Source organism: Helicoverpa armigera, chromosome 24 (genome assembly GCF_030705265.1).
Source record: "Helicoverpa armigera isolate CAAS_96S chromosome 24, ASM3070526v1, whole genome shotgun sequence".
NCBI classification, from domain to species: Eukaryota; Metazoa; Arthropoda; class Insecta; order Lepidoptera; family Noctuidae; genus Helicoverpa; species Helicoverpa armigera.
The window spans coordinates 4,727,708-4,738,315 of NC_087143.1; the positions used below are offsets into that span (position 1 = coordinate 4,727,708).

Consider the following 10,608-nt stretch of genomic DNA (forward strand, 5'->3'; position numbering starts at 1 on the left):
AGACATTTAATTAAAACACGCAAAGAATTTAAACAAAGTCTTTAAAATAAAATGGAAACTAAAAAATCCATAAAGTAATTTCAAAGTAACAACACAGACAAAAACTTGAAACCATTAAAAACATTTTAATTCGGTTAAAAAGTTTTCTTGCAAGTTTTACAAGTTTGAATTTAATTCTTTTTTATTTATCAGCGAAGGTAACTTTTCTACTTTTAATTTATGGTTTTTAAGTGATGAAGTGAAACTTGCTTAGCGAACTGCTCGGTACACCTGTAATTTGTTTTTGCTTACAATAGAACGCTTGATCTATCTGCAATCACCATTTTTCTAGTTCCACCTCAGATGAGATTAATTGTTGATTACAATGTGCAGGAGTCTACAGTCTACAGATACGGTATTATTCGAAAAAAGTTACCGAAACCCTCGTACGTAAGACAGTCCATAAGGAACGAAATGGGGCTAAGCTATTAAAAGTCTGGCACCCCCTACCGCTGCACCCACAGCAGAATGGGTCATCTGATGATCTAGCATTTCCAAAAAAGTTTACAATATAGCATGTTATATAAGTCACAAGTCTATCTTATAGCTAAGTTTACAATTATACGGTAAACAGGTGAAGACTAAACTTATCAAGCGTTGCAGTTCAACTCATGCACACACACATACGCACACACACTCACAAATGCCTGCCACGTGCAATACGCTTTCAAAGAGCACCACAAATTAGAGATGCTTAGGTAAACGCCAACAACGTTTTAATATCTAGTCCAGAACTAATTATGAAGTTTCGACTTTAAACATGGATATAGCTTCAGATAATAATTCCCAGTAGAATGTTCTTAAAAGATGATGAGACTCAATTAAGAAACTTTTAATGTGAAATTGTGATATAGGTGAAACAAGACCTAAGAAAGTACTATGTGTTTATTAATTGCTAGGTAAAGTTTTAAACATACCTGAATATGAACAACATAATGAGAAACAGCTGGATAGGAATGAAGCCTCAAGTTGTGGAAAAGATAAAACAGATGATATAAAAATATTTGATTAAGAGTGTTATGTACTTAAAAATTGAAAAAATACTTCCATTGACAGATGATATAAAAGAAATGAATATAATAAAGACTTAGTTTATAATAATAGAACTTATAGTAATAGCTTTCCAAAAAGGAGACACAATGGACCTTTAGATCGTCTATGACCTGAGGACCCTAGGGGATGCCCTCCGGCTCATAATTATAAAAGCTTTATGAAATCCTAGATAAACATTTTGAGGGCAGATTAGAGGGCTCTTAATCAAAATTAGAATCTTGCCGACTTTGTAGAAATACAAAAGATAATGCTGAAAGTCTTGAAGTATTTTGAATAGAATAATTTATTTAATGGCGCAATTGACGCCTTGGTTGCGAAGATTTAATACGGGCTACTGATTTTAATTTTAATGTTGAATTACGAAGTTAGCGATACATTACTTCTCCATCCACTTAATCTATTATTCTTATCCAAAACATCATTCAAGTTTCACATTAAAATTTCTGACCGTAACCCCATCAAAATTGTCTGCCCTTTGCAAATTATAATCCGGGTAACATAAGCGTCACGGCTTTACGTTCTAATCTCGAGAACTTTTCAATTAGTAAGTTCACCGCTTCGGAAAGTGGTCTCAACTTTCTTCGGGCCATTAAAACAGTCTTTTAGAATCGCCACAGTACAAGTTTTAATGTCTTCCACGGAATCTCTTTGTGTCGGTTGGGCAAACAAAAAATTGGTCAAGTGCTACCTTTGTGAATATTTTAAGGTTTCCTCGTCCAAGTAACGACTATTTTTGTTTTAAAGTGCAGAGTTTTTTTAAGAGTTTTGTTTTTGTTTTTATCTGTTTATCTATAAGATTGTTTTTACTTCTTTTCTTGTTCATTGGTACAACAAGCTTTATAAAAATCAATGCTCATAAAAATGTCTTTCTTTCTCTTTCTCTTCTTCCTAAATCATTATTTTTGTCACTGTTTTAACCTAAAAACCATGTAAAAATTGATTTTGAGATAGTTATTCTCGTTAAGGTACTTACACATTTATGACTTTCTAAATGACAATGTGTTTAATGAGAAAAAAAAAAACTCGAATAATCATCTTACAAAAAGAAACACAATGTTGGAATCAAGTCTACGGAACCCTAACCTAGTTACAGAAGAGACGTCCTGTAGAAACGATGGTAATTCCCATTGGGAATTCTGTTTTATCTGCTATTCTTGGCGAAACGACTTTATCTACCAGCGTTTGTAAGGTAAAGTTGTGATAGTTCGCGGTAAACACTTTTAGTTATTAGGAAGCTGGCAGTTTCGAATAATTCTGTGAAATGTTAGGGAGTTTGTTGTACCTAATATTGGTTGTTGAAGTTATTGGGGTATAGTGTATACAGAATGTTACATTAGGGGTGATAGCGTAACTGTAACGGTGTTTATATATTCTTCTTTTAGCACAAAACATAATAAAGTCATTACTAGTTTTAACTTAAAATGATGAAAAACACTACCTAGACGTTATTTAACTGATTTCAGAGGGGACAACTTAATTAACTAAAATTGTAAACAGATAACTCAATAATTCCGCTCAGTGGAAAACAAACCCAGCTTTCTAACACATGCATTTTACTTCACTACTTCTATTTTCCCCGCTCAAATTGCCGTGTAACAGAAAAACGCACAAGCCATAATTCAAATAAGGCAAATAAGTACATAACAAAGCTTTGATACGAAAATACTCATAAATCCGAACTCCAGTCGTCTCATATCCATTTTCACGTTGCACAAAATAAGAATATTCAAACGAATGTTATGAGATTTTTTTGTTAAATGTATGTACGCTTTCACTAATATTTTTCAGGGGAATCGAGTTTATTTATCGTGAGTTACCTACTATAGTGCTTTTGTTTTGAAACGATTTTAATTCTATACACAATGTCGTTACTTACTTTATCCATGTGTGAATTTAATTAAAAGGTTTTTTTACACATTCCTTGATAATAACAAGATTGTATTACCTAGTAAAAGGAATGCAGTCACGATTTTCAAGGTCTGGCAGCATTACAATGACGCGGAGAGGCAACTTTTCAACAACGCGGAACGGCAACAGCTATCGCATGCGCATATAATTATAAACCAATTATTTGGAAGCCTTCCTGAATTTACTAACAATACTTCCAAATTATGTTTAATTATTACCTATTACCAAAATAATAATTATTCCGAGAACCAAATATTATTTAACCAATAAAACAAAACACAATTCAATTGAATAAATCCATCAAGCATGTTCTAATAAATAGTTTGCAGCCCAAAACCAGTTCGTACAATTCCAGTGGTTTGCGGTATGCCACAAAAATAACCCTAAAACTGCTATCGTTTCAAGTGCCCGTAGTTTTGATGCGTGTAAAACAATAGAGGGAATGTTGTCGATAAAACTTTACGATAGTGGTATGCCATTAACCACGTTGTATTGACAACACTTAAAATCCGTAGTTTTAAAGCGTTGTATTTGTGCAGCGTGTTTCAACTTTGAGTGGGTTACCAACTGGAGACGCCATTATTGTGTCAAAATCTATGCCAGACGTATGAGAGCGTCGCTCATACTCTTACGTAAATGTGTGTGTCAAGTGTGGGCTTGTCTTAGAAATTTTTATCTTGTGCGTGTGTGTGAGGTGATCAAAAATGCATGAGTGAGATACCTACTAATTTTTATGTCACCACTTACACGTCAGTTGGAAGAGTTTTTCGCGTTGTGTTGGTTGGTGGTTCCGGCAGGTTAAATGCTCTAAGATGCAGTGTTTTTAAATCGTGGGATGTGTGCGGTTATCAGATTTTTAATGGACGCGTTTTTTTAAGTGCGTGTTGATATGGCGGTTTTGTGGGCAGTTGTCGTTCGATATGAAAATTATTGCATGAATTAAGTTGGAGTTATTTAAATTGATGTAAAAAAATATTTATTTAATGTCGGTAAGAATGTTTTTTTTAATGTACGTCCTGTCTGTTTTTAAAAAATATTTGAAAAAAACCGAGACGTTTTTACATCAAAATCTAAGCCACATTTTTGGCGTTGACACAAGGGTTCTTTCAGAACTTAGAAAAAATCATACTACAACCTTCTCTAAAACATATCTGCACATCATACCTATAATTTTTCTTTCTATTTTTAAACAATCTTTACTTTTCCTTATCTCTATTTCTATGCTACCTAAACTTAGCATTCTCCTAACCTTTGTTTTGTAAGACTTACACAAGGCATGAAGAAAAAACCCCCGCTAACAAACTAGTCGGTTGATTGCTGTAACCAACATGGCCGCTAGTCTTTTGTTTTGTTCCCTCTACGCGCAAGGATAGATGCTGTGGAGAGTAGAAAACATCTCAAATGTTTTGTGAAGGAAATAAGAATAAAAAAATATTATTTTATGACATACTAATACTTATGGTTTTATTAATTTCAATTGTAAAGGGGAAATGTATAACTTAGCGCAAGACGGCTGGCAGGAGCTGGATGCGAGAAGCTGAAAATCGATCTCAGTGGCGTGCACTTGGAGAGGCCTATGTCCAGCAGTGGACTGCGATAGGCTGATGATGATGATGATGAACTTACAAAAGTGTAAACAGGACCATTGTTATACATCCTCTTCAGGTATATTCGGATACATATCGCAAACCAATATTTCGTTTCTAAAATAATAAATAAATAAAAAAAATAGATAGGTACGTTACAGCTGTATATTGCAGGGTTTGGCTACACTAAAACGCATATATGTAATTGGCTCAAAAATATGACTAGTGATTACTGAAGAAGGTAACTAGGTAAATGACTACATGAAAAAGTTTTATCTGCCTCCTCTTATGTAGGGTCAGTATATAACAATCGGGAAATATAATTCCTGGCAAGGAAAATAATGTCCCTATTATACTATTCCTTCAAAATTACACCCTATAGTCTATACAATAAAGCACAAAATCGCAGTTCTGAATATAAAAGCCATACTGAACGAGACCAATTCGCACTTGACTGGTTTTATGTTCCCTAGCGTTACTCCTGGCAGGTTATAATGAAATACAAGGAAAAAAGAAAAAAAATGCAACCTTTTTTTTAATTTTCGGATGTGAACTATGGCCTTTGTGTTGTATATTCAAGATTTTTTTTCACGGTTTTATAGTTAACTTGATTAAGTTAAGTTATTTAATAAAGTCGAGCAGGTTTAAAATAAAAAATCGTGATCTAAAGTAGGTTTATTGATCTTAATATTTAATTACCCTGCTCTATATAAATGTACAGGGTATACAAAAATTGTGTACATACATACATACACATCATTTATAGAAATTACAAGAAAAGTTTTCAAGAAGCCGATTTCATTCTATTATATATATATGATCTTCCATTGATAACACTATCTTGCTAGAGATGCAATAGGTATTACAACTCGCAGTCGGAACAAAAATAAAACATTCAAAGAGAAAGGCAGCCTTTGAAAAGTATTTGCTAAGTAATCCAATACTATTGAGGCGTACTTTATTTCAATCGGAGAGTTCTCAATTGAAATAAAATTATGAAGTAGATTTTTATGAATTCTGCGAGTCAATTTCTTGTAAAATTTGCAAAAATTTTGTTGAACCATATAATCATGAACATTCTTTATTTAATTGCAAAAAGAACACCATTAGCTAATTCATTTGTAACGCCAAACTACTGAATATATTTTGGAAATGTTATCAAAGACCTCTACAACAGTCCAGATACAATATTTACAGCATTAGGTATATCAATCCGGACAATGACGCCTAAAGCTCACCAAAATTAAAGATGAATCTCTCAAACGCGACATCACAATCCAGAAAAATCCAAATAATATAGGCCAGTAGCTATAAATTTTCTATCCACATCTTAGCTCGTTGGATACACAAAACGTTATTGGAAAGGTTTGGGTAAGCCGCTCTTAAGGAATCTCGAGAATTTATTCATGATGCCAGCTACAAAGGGTGGCAAAAAATGTTTTTCGGCGAACATGACGGACGCCGAACAAAAAGTAGTAAGACAGATATCTGAAATCTTACGTCATGCAATATTGATTGTTTCCTAAGTAGATACTATAGGGGTACTATAGGTATATAGGATAGGTTTTCGCGTTTGTGTGCCAAGTTGGGTGTGTGAGTTTTGTACGGAGTTTCGTTTGTAATAAGACGCCTAAGATTTTTGGGGTATGAAAGGGAATGTGGTGCGGATCAGATGTTAGTGATCTCACGCTATTTATAGGAATGATTTTTAGTGAATAGAAGTGAGGACTGTGATTTTGGTAGAGTGTCTTTTATTGAATCGAAGCCACGTATTGGTGAAGTATACCGTAACAATGAAAATGGATCAAATTAAAATAATTACGCCAACGAAACTAAGTATACCACAGTCATACATTAATAAGGTAACCTTTCTCTCATAGCACTGCCATTAATACCTAACTATAATATCTAAAGAATTAAAACGTTCTCAAGGAATCGTTTTATTTTAAATGTATAAAATGAACATTATTTCCAACAAAGCAATTCCCTCTTTACTCAAAGATATTGGCGCGGACCTCATTAATTCTGAAGCACGGAATTCCTTTATCCAGGATATGGTAAAATTTCGATTGCATGTGAAGCGACTGTTGCCGGCGCTTTGAGATCCTTCGAGAAATTATTTCAAGTAACTTTTAGAGATAATCGTGTGAATTTAAAGGGAGAAGAATATTTCTGTTCTTTATTAGAAATGGCTTTGTGTGTTTTTCTAGTGTGTAGATGGGTTACATAATATGAATTTTGGAAACTAGCAGATCACCGTGAACTATGTTTTAACAACCATTTTTGACGACAAATTAGGTACTAGGTATCTCCAATTGTGAAACCCAATGCATTTATCAAATAATTAGAGGTATCAAAAAAGATAGTATATATACACCAAACATCGGGTAGCGATATTCCCGTTAAAGCGGTGTGATTCGATGCCGCATCAATTATGTAAACAGGCTTGTTCCCAGTAGGTCAAATTGGCGAGCGTGTTGCTAGTGTATAAAAATCCGCGAATTAAAACTTTTTGGTGATAAAGTTGGGAAAATAAACTGGCATACGATACGCCGCCGTCACCAAATTGTTAGTGGTTAGTATGGTGAGATTTTGCCAAAATAGGTCGCACATACGTTTGCAAAAAAAATGTGTTCATGTCAGTGTGTTCGGGTCCTCTGCTGCAATTTGAAAGACATTTTAGATGTTCCGAAAGAGAAGGAATTTGTTATGACATGCATATTTACATATCTAGGGCCCTACCGCACCAACCTTATAGTCTACGTCCCGTGCGGCAGTCATATAGCCATACTTTACTGTAAATAATATTCCCCACAAAATCGTTCGTATACCAAACATTGCAAACAGTCCCACAAATACCAAAAGTGGGTAACACGCCGTAAGATAAAGCACGACGTCCATAGCTATTTAGCATACATCGCGATATTTATACATATTTGGACTCACTCCAAATAGGTTTTGGGCCGGCATGACCGTTTTATTTACGGCTCCAAATATATTAGATGCTCCTGAATTTTAAAGGCACGCTGAAAAATATTTACATGTCGTACATTTTGGGTCTTTGCTACGTTTCTGGTGTTTTAATTAGTTAAGAATTATGGAGGGGAATTTTCGTTCTGTTTAAATAATGCAAAGGGTTGCTTTGTGAATATTGTCTTCATAAATGTTTTATATTTTTCTTCATCAATAGCGTTATTTCGAAGAGTTAGAGGTAGTATACTTGCTATAATATATTTTACTTTTCTGTTAGGTTATTTTCAAAATTTGGAAAGGTGCCCGATAAAATTGCCAGTACCCCACCTGATGGCAAGTACTATATAACTACTAATTAACAACACCTGCACACTAAGATTTTCTGCTACTTTGCCAAATTGAAGATCTACTGTGCCCAGTTTTTTTTTGTTTTTAATTTGTGTATACATATTTGGGTCCCTATGCGTATACATACCACTCTATCTGAACATAATTTCGCCAGTCACAATATTTCCAGTAATATTCATCATCATCATCATTATCATCTCAGCCATAGGATGTCCACTGCTGAACATAGGCCTCTCCCTTAGATCTCCACAGATACCTGTTGGAGGCGACCTGCATCCAGCGTCTTCCGGCGACCTTATATTATCCAGTAATATTATCTATCACAAAATCCATGATCCACTTTCTTGTTAAGAGATTATGACAACCACTATCTCTGTGTTAACAGAAAGTCATATCACAGTTTTTAAAACACTAAAATACAAACCAAAAAATCCAGAACTAAATTACGATTGACCTCCAAACGACTTGAAACACTTGCTCCGAACACAATCCATCAAGAGTGAACAGTACCGACATTTGACGACAGCGAAATTAAGCATCCGAATCGTTTTTTAAACGTACGAGCCGAGCCATCAATCATTCGGGCCTTTGTAATTTTTCACTGTCGGTTAAAAAAATGGGGTATCCCTCTAGCCTAAGATCTGCATATTATAAGACAGGTTTCATGTGTTTATTATGGATTTTTTGGTGGTCTCAGGTGCTGTTAAGCATGAGGTTTTGATCAAGTAAGATATTACAAAGACTTGATGTTGGAAAAATAATTTGTATATAACGTTTAAAATCATAAATGATTTTCCCCACACTACTTGTACCAGCGTGAACGCTATATCAAACTATAATTCCCATTTTGGGTAACTGTACTGCAAAACCTGTACAATGGAAAAAGCATACACATTAAGGACCGATTATTTGGTGCAAAAAAACCTTTTTGGATTAAAACTTTTACCAGATTTTACCACTCTCATCAAAGTGCCAGTGCCAGTGTGTTTTCTGGGAATTTTGAAAATCACGAGAATACATTTCCTACATTCACTTTTATAATTCCAGTAATAAAATAACTTTTTGCACTTACTTTGTAGGTCACGAAGAAAATACATACATAGTTGAACAACAGACGTGCACTAATCCATTGTATTGGAAAAGGTTAATGGCATGCTCGCTTTATTTTTCACAAAGATATTTTTATGACTTTATCACATGTTCAGGTACCTATATATACATACATAATATCATATGAATTTCACAGTTTACTTCAATATGAACCCTCATCAAAAATATAAATTATTTTGGATGCAAAATGGTAAAAAGAAATACAAAAAAATAATAAGCAATGTGAAACTCAGTGGTACAATACAATGTAGACAGTCAGGATCAACCCCTTGCAATATATGTATTAAATACTTAATAATTATATACAATACTCAACAAAATATGTTCTGAATATAACATGACAATAACAAAACAAATACTTGGTAGGTACCTACATCCCGCGTCATCTCAGTCAAATCTCAATAATAGCGATCTCAAAGACGGTTATCGCGAGAATTTTCCCTATTAAATATAGCGCACAAATTGCGCTTGTAAGGCCATATCAAATAATCAAAGCAATATTTCATATCGCTGTATTAAGCTTGTGTAAAATTAGAATTTCTGCTACAAAGGATAGAGGAAATATTTTGATGCATATTTGTTGTTATGTAGAAATTGCGATCAAGTAAAATACTATCAGAAATTTGAGTATATTCGAAAGCATGGCTGGCATATTCCAAGGCATAATGCATAATCTTTGTTTCACAGCATTTTAATTCAACCTGTATTTATTACTGGAGGTACACACATATCTGGTCTACTCGCTCTAGTATACTAGCAAACAATAACAAAATACGTGCGAATATTATTTCTAAAATGTCTGTGAAACGCCAACCTAAGCGCGAAAACATAATGGACACTCGGCTCGACGTGACATTTTCTCGCACATTTTTTTCGAACAAAAACGATCTAAACGGGCATCATTTTATATTTATTTATCAATATTTTTATCAATTAAAAATGGAAATGTATGAAATTAGTATCCAATTAATAAGTTGCGGTACAGTTTTCCGAAAATATTAGTTCATTGCCGTTATTTAAAGCGTAGGTGTCTTTTAATATAGGCAATGACGTAAATTAAAGCCCGTTTGGGTCTTATATTAACTCCACTTCCCAGTCCTTTTAAGTCTATATGTAGTTCATAAATAGGTCTCAAACATGTGACTAATCAACCGAATATAGTGAACTTTTCTCGAGGGCTTACAAGTAAATACTACCTACAGCGTATTGCCATCCTTATTTGTATTTCATTATATAATATTATTAACTGACTGGTTTAATTATGGAAGTTAAATATTTATACTATGAGTAATTTATAATGTTCGTTGTGAATATGCTACTCTATTTGTATCCATTGTCGGATTTTGTTTGATATAGAGAAGGTTGTTGAAAATCTTCCATTCATTTTGTATTTTTTGTCTGTAATTTTCGAAAAAAAGTATCGATATTTCGAGCACTTTTTTAAACATCCAATCCCCTTCTCGTCGTAATAATCATTTATATAAAAAAACATACTCTTATGTAATTTCTTAAGCAAATTACTATAAGATTGGTGGTATAAATCACTAACAGTTACTTTCGAAGCCATAATTTTCTTATACTACATAGGTAT

The 10,608-nt window shown here is 33.7% G+C and overlaps 1 protein-coding gene across 1 annotated transcript in view; it reads right to left on the bottom strand.

The window, feature by feature from the left end:
* The window catches only part of LOC126056624 (zwei Ig domain protein zig-8), a 123,203-nt gene that overhangs the window by 35,173 nt on the left and 77,422 nt on the right, over positions 1–10,608 (bottom strand). The window lies entirely within an intron of this gene.